The following is an 18,504-nucleotide window of genomic DNA, read 5'->3' as shown; positions in this document are numbered from 1 at the left end:
AATGTATTATATACTGTACATAAAATATGAAATTACACCAAATATATATTACATACTGTACATAAAATATGAAAGTACACCAAATATATATTATATATTGTACATAAAGTATCAAATTTCACCAAATATATATTATACACTCTACATAAAATATCAATGTCCACCAAATATATATCTACTGTACATAATATATCAAATTTCACCAAATATATTTTATATACTGTACATAAAATATCAAATTTCACCAAATATATATTATATACTCTACATAAAATGTCAATGTAAACCAAATATATATTATCTACTGTACATAATATATCAAATTTCACCAAATATATATTATATACTGTACATAAAATATCAAATTTCTCCAAATATACATTATATTCTGTACATAAAATATCAAATTTCATCAACTATATCATATACTGTACATAAAATATGAAATTACGCCAAATATATATTGTATACTCTACATAAAAAATTAAAGTCCACCAAATATATATTATGTACTGTACATAAAACATGAAAGTACACCAAATATATATTAAATACTGTACATAAAATATCAAATTTCACCAAATATATATTATATACTCTACATAAAATATCAAAGTCCACCAAATATATTTTATCTACTGTACATAAAATATCAAATTTCACCAAATATATATTATATACCGTACATAAAATATCAAATTTCACGAAATATATACTATATACTGTTCGTAAAATATCAAATTTCATCACATATATTATATACTGTACATAAAATATGAAAGTACATCAAATATATATTACATACTGTACATAAAATATGAAACTACACCAAATGTATATTATATACTGTATATAAAATATGAAAGTACACCAAATATATATTATACACTGTATATAATATATCAAATTTCACAAAATATATATTATATACTGTGCATAAAATATCAAATTTCACTAAATATATATTATATTCAGTACATAAAATATCAAATTTCATCAAATATATTATATACTGTACATAGAATATGAAATTACACCAAATATATATTAAATACTGTACATAAAATATGAAAGTACACCAAATATATATTATATACTGTACATAAAATATCAAATTTCACCAAATATATATTATATACTCTACATAAAATATCAATGTCCACCAAATATATATTATCTACTGTACATAAAATATCAAATTTCACCAAATATATATTATATACTGTACATAAAATATCAAATTTCTCCATATATATATTATATACTGTACATAAAATATCAAATTTCATCAAATGTATTATATACTGTACATAAAATATGAAATTACACCAAACATATATTATATACTGTACATAAAATATGAAAGTACACCAAATATATATTATATACTGTACATAAAATATCAAATTTCACCAAATATATATTATACACTCTACATAAAATATCAATGTCCACCAAATATATATTATCTACTGTACATAAAATATCAAATTTCACCAAATATATATTATATACTGTACATAAAATATCAAATTTCTCTAAATATATATTATATACTGTACATAAAATATCAAATTTCATCAAATATATAATATACTGTACATAAAATATGAAAGTACACCAAATATATATTATATACTGTACATAAAATATGAAAGTACACCAAATATATAATATATACTGTACATAAAATATGAAAGTACACCAAATATATATTAAATACTGTACATAAAATATCAAATTTCACCAAATATATATTATATACTCTACATAAAATATCAAAGTCCACCAAATATATTTTATCTACTGTACATAAAATATCAAATTTCACCAAATATATATTATATACCGTACATGAAATATCAAATTTCACGAAATATGTACTATATACTGTACGTAAAATATCAAATTTCATCACATATATTATATACTGTACATAAAATATGAAAGTACATCAAATATATATTATATACTGTACATAAAATATGAAACTACACCAAATACATATTATATACTGAACATAAAATATGAAAGTACACCAAATATATATTATACACTGTATATAATATATCAAATTTCACAAAATATATATTATATACTGTGCATAAAGTTTCAAATTTCAATAAATATATATTATATTCAGTACAAAAAATATCAAATTTCATCAAATATATTATATACTGTACATAGAATATGAAATTACACCAAATATATATTATATACTGTACATAAAATATGAAAGTACACCAAATATATATTATATACTGTACGTAAAATATGAAATTTCACCAAATATATATTATATACTCTACATAAAATATCAATGTCCACCAAATATATATTATCTACTGTACATAAAATATCAAATTTCACCAAATATATATTATATACTGTACATAAAATATCAAATTTCTCTAAATATATATTATATTCTGTACATAAAATCTCAAATTTCATCAAATATATAATATGCTGTACATAAAATATGAAATTACACCAAATATATATTATACACTGTACATAAAATATGAAAGTATACCGAATATATATGATATACTGTACATAAAATATGAAAGTACACCAAATATATATTATATGCTGTACATAAAATAGCAAATTTCACCAAATATATATTATATACTCTACATAAAATATCAAAGTCCACCAAATATATATTTTCTACTGTACATAAAATATCAAATTTCAAAAAATATATATTATATACTGTACATAAAATATCAAATTTCAGCAAATATATATTATATACTGTACATAAAATATCAAATTTCATCAAATATATTATATACTGTACATAAAATATGAAAGTACATCAAATATATATTATACACTGTATATAATATATCAAATTTCAAAAAATATATATTATATACTGTACATAAAATATCAAGTTTTACCAAATGTATATTATACACTGTACATAAAATATCAAATTTCATCAAATATATTATATACTGTACATAAAATATGAAATTGCACCAATTACATATTGTATACTGTACATAAAAAATGAAAGTACACCAAATATATATTATATACTGTACATAAAACATGAAAGTACACCAAATATATATTAAATACTGTACATAAAATATCAAATTTCACCAAATATATATTATATACTCTACATAAAATATCAAAGTCCACCAAATATATTTTATCTACTGTACATAAAATATCAAATTTCACCAAATATATATTATATACCGTAAATAAAATATCAAATTTCACAAAATATATACTATATACTGTTCGTAAAATATCAAATTTCATCACATATATTATATAATGTACATAAAATATGAAAGTACATCAAATATATATTATATACTGTACATAAAATATGAAACTACACCAAATATATATTATATACTGTACATAAAATATGAAATTACACCAAATATATATTATATACTGTACATAAAATATGAAAGTACACAAAATATATATTATATACTGTACATAAAATATCAAATTTCACCAAATATATATTATATACTCTACATAAAATGTCAATGTAAACCAAATATATATTATCTACTGTACATAAAATATCAAATTTCACCAAATATATATTATATACTGTACATAAAATATCAAATTTCTCCAAATATACATTATATTCTGTACATAAAACATCAAATTTCATCAACTATATCATATACTGTACATAAAATATGAAATTACGCCAAATATATATTGTATACTCTACATAAAAAATTAAAGTCCACCAAATATATATTATGTACTGTACATAAAACATGAAAGTACACCAAATATATATTAAATACTGTACATAAAATATCAAATTTCACCAAATATATATTATATACTCTACATAAAATATCAAAGTCCACCAAATATATTTTATCTACTGTACATAAAATATCAAATTTCACCAAATATATATTATATACCGTACATAAAATATCAAATTTCACGAAATATATACTATATACTGTTCGTAAAATATCAAATTTCATCACATATATTATATACTGTACATAAAATATGAAAGTACATCAAATATATATTACATACTGTACATAAAATATGAAACTACACCAAATGTATATTATATACTGTACATAAAATATGAAAGTACACCAAATATATATTATACACTGTATATAATATATCAAATTTCACAAAATATATACTATATACTGTGCATAAAATATCAAATTTCACTAAATATATATTATATTCAGTACATAAAATATCAAATTTCATCAAATATATTATATACTGTACATAGAATATGAAATTACACCAAATATATATTAAATACTGTACATAAAATATGAAAGTACACCAAATATATATTATATACTGTACATAAAATATCAAATTTCACCAAATATATATTATATACTCTACATAAAATATCAATGTCCACCAAATATATATTATCTACTGTACATAAAATATCAAATTTCACCAAATATATATTATATACTGTACATAAAATATAAAATTTCTCCATATATATATTATATACTCTACATAAAATATCAAAGTCCACCAAATATATATTTTCTACTGTACATAAAATATCAAATTTCAAAAAATATATATATATACTGTACATAAAATATCAAATTTCAGCAAATATATATTATATACTGTACATAAAATATCAAATTTCATCAAATATATTATATACTGTACATAAAATATGAAAGTACATCAAATATATATTATACACTGTATATAATATATCAAATTTCAAAAAATATATATTATATACTGTACATAAAATATCAAATTTTACCAAATGTATATTATACACTGTACATAAAATATCAAATTTCATCAAATATATTATATACTGTACATAAAATATGAAAGTACACCAAATATATAATATATACTGTACATAAAATATGAAAGTACACCAAATATATATTATATGCTGTACATAAAATAGCAAATTTCACCAAATATATATTATACACTCTAGATAAAATATCAAAGTCCACCAAATGTATATTTTCTACTGTACATAAAATATCAAATTTCAAAAAATATATATTATATACTGTACATAAAATATCAAATTTCACCAAATATATATTATATACTGCACATAAAATATCAAATTTCATCAAATATATTATATACTGTACATAAAATATGAAATTACACCAAATGTATATTGTGTACTGTACATAAAAAATTAAAGTACACCAAACAAATTTTATGTACTGTACATAAAATATGAAAGTACACCAAATATATATTAAATACTGTACATAAAATATCAAATTTCACCAAATATATATTATATACCGTAAATAAAATATCAAATTTCACAAAATATATACTATATACTGTTCGTAAAATATCAAATTTCATCACATATATTATATAATGTACATAAAATATGAAAGTACATCAAATATATATTATATACTGTACATAAAATATGAAACTACACCAAATATATATTATATACTGTACATAAAATATGAAATTACACTAAATATATATTATATACTGTACATAAAATATGAAAGTACACAAAATATATATTATATACTGTACATAAAATATCAAATTTCACCAAATATATATTATATACTCTACATAAAATATCAATGTCCACCAAATATATATTATCTACTGTACATAAAATATCAAATTTCTCCAAATATATATTATATACTGTACATAAAATATCAAATTTCATCAAATATATTATATACTGTACATAAAATATGAAATTACACCAAATATATATTCTATACTGTACATAAAATATGAAAGTACACCAAATATATATTATAAACTGTACATAAAATATCAAACTTCACCAAATATATATTATATACTCTACATAAAATATCAATGTCCACCAAATATATATTATCTACTGTACATAAAATATCAAATTTCACCAAATATATATTATATACTGTACATAAAATATCAAATTTCATCAAATATATTATATACTGTACATAAAATATGAAATTACACCAAATATATATTGTATACTGTACATAAAAAATTAAAGTACACGAAATATATATTATGTACTGTACATAAAATATGAAAGTACACCAAATATATATTAAATACTGTACATAAAATATCAAATTACACCAAATATATATTATATACTCTACATAAAATGTTAAAGTCCACCAAATATATTTTATCTACTGTACATAAAATATCAAATTTCACCAAATATATATTATATACCGTACATAAAATATCAAATTTCACGAAATATATACTATATACTGTACGTAAAATATCAAATTTCATCACATATATTATATACTGTACATAAAATATGAACATACATCAAATATATATCATATACTGTACATAAAATATGAAACTATACCAAATACATATTATATACTGTACATAAAATGTGAAAGTACACCAAATATATATTATACACTGTATATAATATATCAAATTTCACAAAATATATATTATATACTGTGCATAAAATATCAAATTTCACTAAATATATATTATATTCAGTACAAAAAATATCAAATTTCATCAAATATATTATATTGGACATAGAATATGAAATTACACCAAATATATATTATACACTGTACATAAAATATCAAATTTCACCAAATATATATTATATACTCTACATAAAATATCAATGTCCACCAAATATAGATTATCTACTGCACATAAAATATCAAATTTCACCAAATATATATTATATACAGTACATAAAATATCATATTTCTCCAAATATATATTATATACTGTACATAAAATATCAAATTTCATCAAATATATTATATACTGTACATAAAATATGAAAGTACATCAAATATATATTATATACTGTACATAAAATATGAAAGTACACCGAATATATATGATATACTGTACATAAAATATGAAAGTACACCAAATATATATTATATGCTGTACATAAAATAGCAAATTTCACCAAATATATATTATATACTCTACACAAAATATCAAAGTCCACCAAATATATATTTTCTACTGTACATAAAATATCAAATTTCATGAAATATATACTATATACTGTTCGCAAAATATCAAATTTCATCACATATAGTATATAATGTACATAAAATATGAAAGTACTTCAAATATATATTATGTCCTGTACATAAAATATGAAAGTACACCAAATATATATTATACACTGTATAAAATATATCAAATTTCACAAAATATATATTATATACTGTGCATAAAATATCAAATTTCACTAAATATATATTATATTCAGTACATAAAATATCAAATTCCATCAAATATATTATATACTGTACATAGAATATGAAATTACACCAAATATATATTATATACTGTACATAAAATATGAAAGTACACCAAATACATATTATATATTGTACATAAAATATCAAATTTCACCAAATATATATTATATACTCTACATAAAATATCAATGTCCACCAAATATATATTATCTACTGTACATAAAATATCAATTTTCACCAAATATATATTATATACTGTACATAAAATATCAAATTTCTCCAAATATATATTATATACTGTACATAAAATATCAAATTTCATCAAATATATTATATACTGTACATAAAATATGAAATTACACCAAATATATATTATATACTGTAGATAAAATATGAAAGTAAACCAAATATATATTATATACTGTACATAAAATATGAAAGTACACCAAATATATATTATACACTGTGTATAATATATCAAATTTCACAAAAAATATACTATATACTGTGCATAAAATATCAAATTTCACTAAATATATATTATATACAGTACATAAAATATCAAATTTCATCAAATATATTATATACTGTGCATAGAATATGAAATTACACCAAATATATATTATATACTGTACATAATATATGAAAGTACACCAAATATATATTATATACTGTACATAAAATATCAATGTCCACCAAATATATATTATCTACTGTACATAAAATATCAAATTTCACCAAATATATATTATCTACTGTATATAAAATATCAAATTTCTCAAATATATATTATATACTGTACATATAATATCAAATCTCATCAAATATATTATATACTGTACTTAAAACATGAAATTATACCAAATATATATTGTATACTGTACATAAAATATGAAAGTACACCAAATATATATTATATACTGTACTTAAAATATGAAAGTACACCAAATATATATTATATGCTATACATAAAATAGCAAATTTCTCCAAATATATATTATGTACTCTACATAAAATATCAAAGTCCACCAAATATATATTTTCCACTATACATAAAACATCAAATTTCAAAAAATATATATTATATACTGTACATAAAATATCAAATTTCACCAAATATATATTATATACTGTACATAAAATATCAAATTTCATCAAATATATTATATGCTGTACATAAAATATGAAATTGCACCAAATATATATTGTATCCTGTACATGAAAAATGAAAGTACACCAAATATATATTATATACTGTACATAAAACATGAAAGTACACCAAATATATATTAAATACTGTACATAAAATATCAAATTTCACCAAATAGATATTATATACTCTTCATAAAATATCAAAGTCCACCAAATATATTTTATCTACTGTACATAAAATATCAAATTTCACCAAATATATATTATATACCGTACATAAAATATCAAATTTCACGAAATATATAGTATATACTGTACGTAAAATATCAAATTTCATCACATATATTATATACTGTACATAAAATATGAAACTATACCAAATACATATTATATACTGTACATAAAATGTGAAAGTACACCAAATATATATTGTACACTGTATATAATATATCAAATTTCACAAAATATATATTATATACTGTGCATAAAATATCAAATTTCACGAAATATATATTATATTCAGTACAAAAAATATCAAATTTCATCAAATATATTATATACTGGACATAGAATATGAAATTACACCAAATATATATTATATACTGTACATAAAATATCAAATTTCACCAAATATATATTATATACTCTACATAAAATATCAATGTCCACCAAATATAGATTATCTACTGCACATAAAATATCAAATTTCACCAAATATATATTATATACAGTACATAAAATATCAAATTTCTCCAAATATATATTATATACTGTACATAAAATATCAAATTTCATCAAATATATTATATACTGTACATAAAATATGAAAGTACATCAAATATCTATTATATACTGTACATAAAATATGAAAGTACACCGAATATATATGATATACTGTACATAAAATATGAAAGTACACCAAATATATATTATATGCTGTACATAAAATAGCAAATTTCACCAAATATATATTATATACTCTACACAAAACATCAAAGTCCACCAAATATATATTTTCTACTGTACATAAAATATCAAATTTCACGAAATATATACTATATACTGTTCGCAAAATATCAAATTTCATCACATATATTATATAATGTACATAAAATATGAAAGTACTTCAAATATATATTATGTACTGTACATAAAATATGAAACTACACCAAATATATATTATATACTCTACATAAAATATGAAAGTACACCAAATATATATTATACACTGTATATAATATATCAAATTTCACAAAATATATATTATGTACTGTGCATAAAATATCAAATTTCACTAAATATATATTATATTCAGTATATAAAATATCAAATTCCATCAAATATATTATATACTGTACATAGAATATGAAATTACACCAAATATATATTATATACTGTACATAAAATATGAAAGTACACCAAATATATATTATATATTGTACATAAAATATCAAATTTCACCAAATATATATTATATACTCTACATTAAATATCAATGTCCACCAAATATATATTATCTACTGTACATAAAATATCAATTTTCACCAAATATATATTATATACTGTACATAAAATATCAAATTTCTCCAAATATATATTATATACTGTACATAAAATATCAAATTTCATCAAATATATTATATACTGTACATAAAATATGAAATTACACCAAATATATATTATATACTGTAGATAAAATATGAAAGTAAACCAAATATATATTATATACTGTACATAAAATATGAAAGTACACCAAATATATATTATACACTGTATATAATATATCAAATTTCACAAAATATATACTATATACTGTGCATAAAATATCAAATTTCACTAAATATATATTATATACAGTACATAAAATATCAAATTTCATCAAATATATTATATACTGTGCATAGAATATTAAATTACACCAAATATATATTATATACTGTACATAAAATATGAAAGTACACCAAATATATATTATATACTGTACATAAAATATCAATGTCCACCAAATATATATTATCTACTGTACATAAAATATCAAATTTCACCAAATATATATTATCTACTGTATATAAAATATCAAATTTCACCAAATAGATATTATATACTGTACATATAATATCAAATTTCATCAAATATATTATATACTGTACTTAAAACATGAAATTATACCAAATATATATTGTATACTGTACATAAAATATGAAAGTACACCAAATATATATTATATACTGTACTTAAAATATGAAAGTACACCAAATATATATTATATGCTGTACATAAAATAGCAAATTTCTCCAAATATATATTATGTACTCTACATAAAATATCAAAGTCCACCAAATATATATTTTCTACTATACATAAAACATCAAATTTCAAAAAATATATATTATATACTGTACATAAAATATCAAATTTCACCAAATATATATTATATACTGTACATAAAATATCAAATTTCATCAAATATATTATATGCTGTACATAAAATATGAAATTGCACCAAATATATATTGTATCCTGTACATAAAAAATGAAAGTACACCAAATATATATTACATACTGTACATAAAACATGAAAGTACAACAAATATATATTGAATACTGTACATAAAATATCAAATTTCACCAAATAGATATTATATACTCTTCATAAAATATCAAAGTCCACCAAATATATTTTATCTACTGTACATAAAATATCAAATTTCACCAAATATATATTATATACCGTACATAAAATATCAAATTTCACGAAATATATAGTATATACTGTACGTAAAATATCAAATTTCATCACATATATTATATACTGTACATAAAATATGAAACTATACCAAATACATATTATATACTGTACATTAAATTTGAAAGTACACCAAATATATATCATACGCTGTATATAATATATCAAATTTCACAAAATATATATTATATACTGTGCATAAAATGTCAAATTTCACTAAATATATATTATATTCAGTACAAAAAATATCAAATTTCATCAAATATATTATATACTGGACATAGAATATGAAATTACACCAAATATATATTATATACTGTACATAAAATATCAAATTTCACCAAATATATATTATATACTCTACATAAAATATCAATGTCCACCAAATATAGATTATCTACTGCACATAAAATATCAAATTTCACCAAATATATATTATATACAGTACATAAAATATCATATTTCTCCAAATATATATTATATACTGTACATAAAATATCAAATTTCATCAAATATATTATATACTGTACATAAAATATGAAAGTACATCAAATATATATTATATACTGTACATAAAATATGAAAGTACACCGAATATATATGATATACTGTACATAAAATATGAAAGTACACCAAATATATATTATATGCTGTACATAAAATAGCAAATTTCACCAAATATATATTATATACTCTAAACAAAATATCAAAGTCCACCAAATATATATTTTCTACTGTACATAAAATATCAAATTTCATGAAATATATACTATATACTGTTCGCAAAATATCAAATTTCATCACATATAGTATATAATGTACATAAAATATGAAAGTACTTCAAATATATATTATGTCCTGTACATAAAATATGAAAGTACACCAAATATATATTATACACTGTATAAAATATATCAAATTTCACAAAATATATATTATATACTGTGCATAAAATATCAAATTTCACTAAATATATATTATATTCAGTACATAAAATATCAAATTCCATCAAATATATTATATACTGTACATAGAATATGAAATTACACCAAATATATATTATATACTGTACATAAAATATGAAAGTACACCAAATACATATTATATATTGTACATAAAATATCAAATTTCACCAAATATATATTATATACTCTACATAAAATATCAATGTCCACCAAATATATATTATCTACTGTACATAAAATATCAATTTTCACCAAATATATATTATATACTGTACATAAAATATCAAATTTCTCCAAATATATATTATATACTGTACATAAAATATCAAATTTCATCAAATATATTATATACTGTACATAAAATATGAAATTACACCAAATATATATTATATACTGTAGATAAAATATGAAAGTAAACCAAATATATATTATATACTGTACATAAAATATGAAAGTACACCAAATATATATTATACACTGTGTATAATATATCAAATTTCACAAAAAATATACTATATACTGTGCATAAAATATCAAATTTCACTAAATATATATTATATACAGTACATAAAATATCAAATTTCATCAAATATATTATATACTGTGCATAGAATATGAAATTACACCAAATATATATTATATACTGTACATAATATATGAAAGTACACCAAATATATATTATATACTGTACATAAAATATCAATGTCCACCAAATATATATTATCTACTGTACATAAAATATCAAATTTCACCAAATATATATTATCTACTGTATATAAAATATCAAATTTCTCAAATATATATTATATACTGTACATATAATATCAAATCTCATCAAATATATTATATACTGTACTTAAAACATGAAATTATACCAAATATATATTGTATACTGTACATAAAATATGAAAGTACACCAAATATATATTATATACTGTACTTAAAATATGAAAGTACACCAAATATATATTATATGCTATACATAAAATAGCAAATTTCTCCAAATATATATTATGTACTCTACATAAAATATCAAAGTCCACCAAATATATATTTTCCACTATACATAAAACATCAAATTTCAAAAAATATATATTATATACTGTACATAAAATATCAAATTTCATCAAATATATTATATACTGTACATAAAATATGAAAGTACATCAAATATATATTATATACTGTACATAAAATATGAAAGTACACCAAAGATATATTATACACTGTATATAATATATCAAATTTCACAAAATATATATTATATACTGTGTATAAAATATCCAATTTCACAAAATATATATTATATTCAGTACAAAAAATATCAAATTTCATCAAATATATTATATACTGTACATAAAATATGAAATTGCACCAAATATATATTGTATCCTGTACATAAAAAATGAAAGTACACCAAATATATATTATATACTGTACATAAAACATGAAAGTACACAAAATATATATTAAATACTGTACATAAAATATCAAATTTCACCAAATATATATTATATACTCTACATAAAATATCAAAGTCCACCAAATATATTTTATCTACTGTACATAAGATGTCAAATTTCACCAAATATATATTATATACCGTACATAAAATATCAAATTTCATGATATATATACTATATACTGTTCGTAAAATATCAAATTTCATCACATACATTATATAATGTACATAAAATATGAAAGTACATCAAATATTTATTATATACTGTACATAAAATATGAAACTACACCAAATATATATTATATACTGTACATAAAGTATGAAAGTACACCAAATATATATTATACACTGTATATAATATATGAAATTTCACAAAATATATATTATATACTGTGCATAAAATATCAAATTTCACAAAATATATATTATATTCAGTACAAAAAATATCAAATTTCATCAAATATATTATATACTGTACATAGAATATGAAATTACACCAAATATATATTATAAACTGTACATAAAATATGAAAGTACACCAAATGTATATTATATACTGTACATAAAATATCAAATTTCACCAAGTATATATTATATACACTACATTAAATATCAATGTCCACCAAATATATATTATCTACTGTACATAAAATATCAAATTTCACCAAATATATATTATATACTGTACATAAAATATCAAATTTCTCCAAATATATATTATATACTGTACATAAAATATCAAATTTCATCAAATATATTATATCATGTACATAAAATATGATATTACACCAAATATATATTATATATACTGTACATAAAATATGAAAATACATCAAATATATATTATATACTGTACATAAAATATGAAACTACACCAAATAATATATTATATACTGTACATAAAATATGAAAGTACACCAAATAAATATTATACACAGTATATAATATATCAAATTTCACAAAAATATATTATATACTGTGCATAAAATATCAAATTTCACTAAATATATATTATATTCAGTACAAAAAATATCAAATTTCATCAAATATATTATATACTGTTCATAGAATATGAAATTACACCAAATACATATTATAAACTGTACATAAAATATGAAAGTACACCAAATGTACATTATATACTGTACATAAAATATCAAATTTCACCAAATATATATTATATACTCTACATAAAATATCAATGTCCACCAAATATATATTATCTACTGTACATAAAATATCAAATTTCACCAAATATATATTATATACTGTACATAAAATATCAAATTTCTCCAAATATATATTATACACTGTACATAAAATATCAAATTTCATCAAATATATTATATACTGTACATAAAATATGAAATTACACCAAATATATATTGTATACTGTACTTAAAAAATTAAAGTACACCAAATATATATTATGTACTGCACATAAAATATAAAAGTACAACAAATATATATTAAATACTGTACATAAAATATCAAAATTCACCAAATATATATTATATACTCTACATAAAATATCAAAGTCCACCAAATATATTTTATCTACTGTACATAAAGTATCAAATTTCACCAAATATATATTATATACCATACATAAAATATCAAATTTCACGAAATATATACTATATACTGTACGTAAAATATCAAATTTCATCACATATATTATATACTGAACATAAAATATGAAAGTACATCAAATATATATTATATACTGTACATAAAATATGAAACTACACCAAATGTATATTATATACTGTATATAAAATATGAAAGTACACCAAATATATATTATACACTGTATATAATATATCAAATTTCACAAAATATATATTATATACTGTGCATAAAATATCAAATTTCACAATATATATATTATATACAGTACATAAAATATAAAATTTCATCAAATATATTATATATTGTACATAGAATATGAAATTACACCAAATATATATTATATACTGTACATAAAATATGAAAGTACACAAAATATATATTATATACTGTACATAAAATATCAAATTTCACCAAATATATATTTTATACTCTACGTAAAATATCAATGTCCACCAAATATATATTATCTACTGTACATAAAATATCAAATTTCACCAAATATATATTATATACTGTACATAAAATATCAAATTTCTCCAAATATATATTATATACTGTACATAAAATATCAAATTTCATCAAATATATAATATACTGTACATAAAATATGAAATTACACCAAATATATATTATATACTGTACATAAAATATGAAAGTACAACAAATATATATTATATACTGTACATAAAATATGAAAGTACACCAAATATATATTATATGCTGTACATAAAATATCAAATTTCTCCAAATAAATATTATATACTGTACATAAAATATCAAACTTCACCAAATATATATTATATACTCAACATAAAATATCAAAGTCCACCAAATATATATTATCTACTGTACATAAAATATCAAAGTTCACCAAATATATATTATATACTGTACATAAAATATCAAATTTCATCAAATATATTATATACTGTACATAAAATATGAAATTACACCAAATATATATTGTATACTGTACATAAAAAATTAAAGTACACGAAATATATATTATGTACTGTACATAAAATATGAAAGTACGCCAAATATATATTAAATACTGTACATAAAATATCAAATTACACCAAATATATATTATATACTGTACATAAAATATCAAATTTCTCCAAATATATATTATATACTGTACATAAAATATCAAACTTCACCAAATATATATTACATACTCTACATAAAATATCAATGTCCACCAAATATATATTATGTACTGTACATAAAATATCAAATTTCACCAAATATATATTATATACTGTACATAAAATATGAAATTACTCCCAATATATGGTGTATACTGTACATAAAAAATTAAAGTACACCAAATATATATTATGTACTGTACATAAAATATGAAAGTACACCAAATATATATTAAATACTGTACATAAAATATCAAATTACACCAAATATATATTATATACTATAAATAAAATGTTAAAGTCCACCAAATATATTTTATCTACTGTACATAAAATATCAAATTTCACCAAATATATATTATATACCGTACATAAAATAACAAATTTCACGAAATATATACTATATACTGTACGTAAAATATCAAATTTCATCACATATATTATATACTGTACATAAAATATGAACCTACATCAAATATATATTTTATACTGTACATAAAATATGAACCTACACCAAATATATATTATATACTGTACATAAAATATGAAAGTACACCAAATATATATTATACACTGTATATAATATATCAAATTTCACAAAATATATATTATATACTGTGCATAAAATATCAAATTTCACTAATTATATATTATATTCAGTACAAAAAATATCAAATTTCATCAAATATATTATATACAGTACATAGAATATGAAATTACACCAAATATATATTATAAACTGTACATAAAATATGAAAGTACACCAAATATATATGATATACTGTACATAAAATATCAAATTTCACCAAATATATATTATATACTCTACATAAAATATCAATGTCCACCAAATATATATTATCTACTGTACATAAAATATCAAATTTCACCAAATATATATTATATACTGTACATAAAATATCAAATTTCTCCAAATATATATTATCTACTGTAGATAAAATATGAAATTACACCAAATATATATTATATATACTGTACATAAAATATGAAAGTACATCAAATGTATATTATATACTGTACATAAAATATGAAACTACACCAAATATATATTATATACTGTACATAAAATATGAAAGTACACCAAATATATATTATACACTGTATATAATATATCAAATTTCACAAAATATATATTATATACTGTGCATAAAATATCAAATTTCACGAAATATATATTATATACAGTACATAAAATATCAAATTTCATCAAATATATTATATACTGTACATAGAATATGAAATTACACCAAATATACATTATATACTGCACATAAAATATGAAAGTACACCAAATATGCACTACATACTGTACATAAAATATCAAATTTCACCAAATATATATTATATACTCTACATAAAATATCAATGTCCACCAAATATATATTATATACTGTACATAAAATATCAAATTTCACAAAATATATATTATATATTGTACATAAAATATCAAATTTCTCCAAATATATATTATATACTGTACATAAAATATCCAATTTCAACAAATATATTATATACTGTACATAAAACATGAAATTACACCAAATATATATTATATACTGTACATAAAATATGAAAGTACACCGAATATATATGATATACTGTACATAAAATATGAAAGTACACCAAATATATATTATATGCTGTATATAAAATAGCAAATTTCACCAAATATATATTATATACTCTACATAAAATATCAAAGTCCACCAAATATATATTTTCTACTGTAAATAAAATATCAAATTTCAAAAAATATATATTATATACTGTACATAAAATATCAAATTTCACCAAATATATATTATATACTGTACATAAAATATCAAATTTCATCAAATATATTACATACTGTACATAAAATATGAAATTGCACCAAATATATATTGTATACTGTACATAAAAAATGAAAGTACACCAAATATATATTATATACTGTACATAAAACATGAAAGTACACCAAATATATATTAAATACTGTACATAAAATATCAAATTTCACCAAATATATATTATATACTCTACATAAAATATAAAAGTCCACCAAATATATTTTATCTACTGTACATAAAATATCAAATTTCACCAAATATGTATTATATACCGTACATAAAAT

Source organism: Gorilla gorilla, chromosome 16, assembly GCF_029281585.2.
Source record: "Gorilla gorilla gorilla isolate KB3781 chromosome 16, NHGRI_mGorGor1-v2.1_pri, whole genome shotgun sequence".
Lineage (NCBI taxonomy): Eukaryota > Metazoa > Chordata > Mammalia > Primates > Hominidae > Gorilla > Gorilla gorilla.
The sequence above is the reverse complement of the archived record's forward strand: the minus strand, read 5'-3'. Positions refer to the sequence as shown.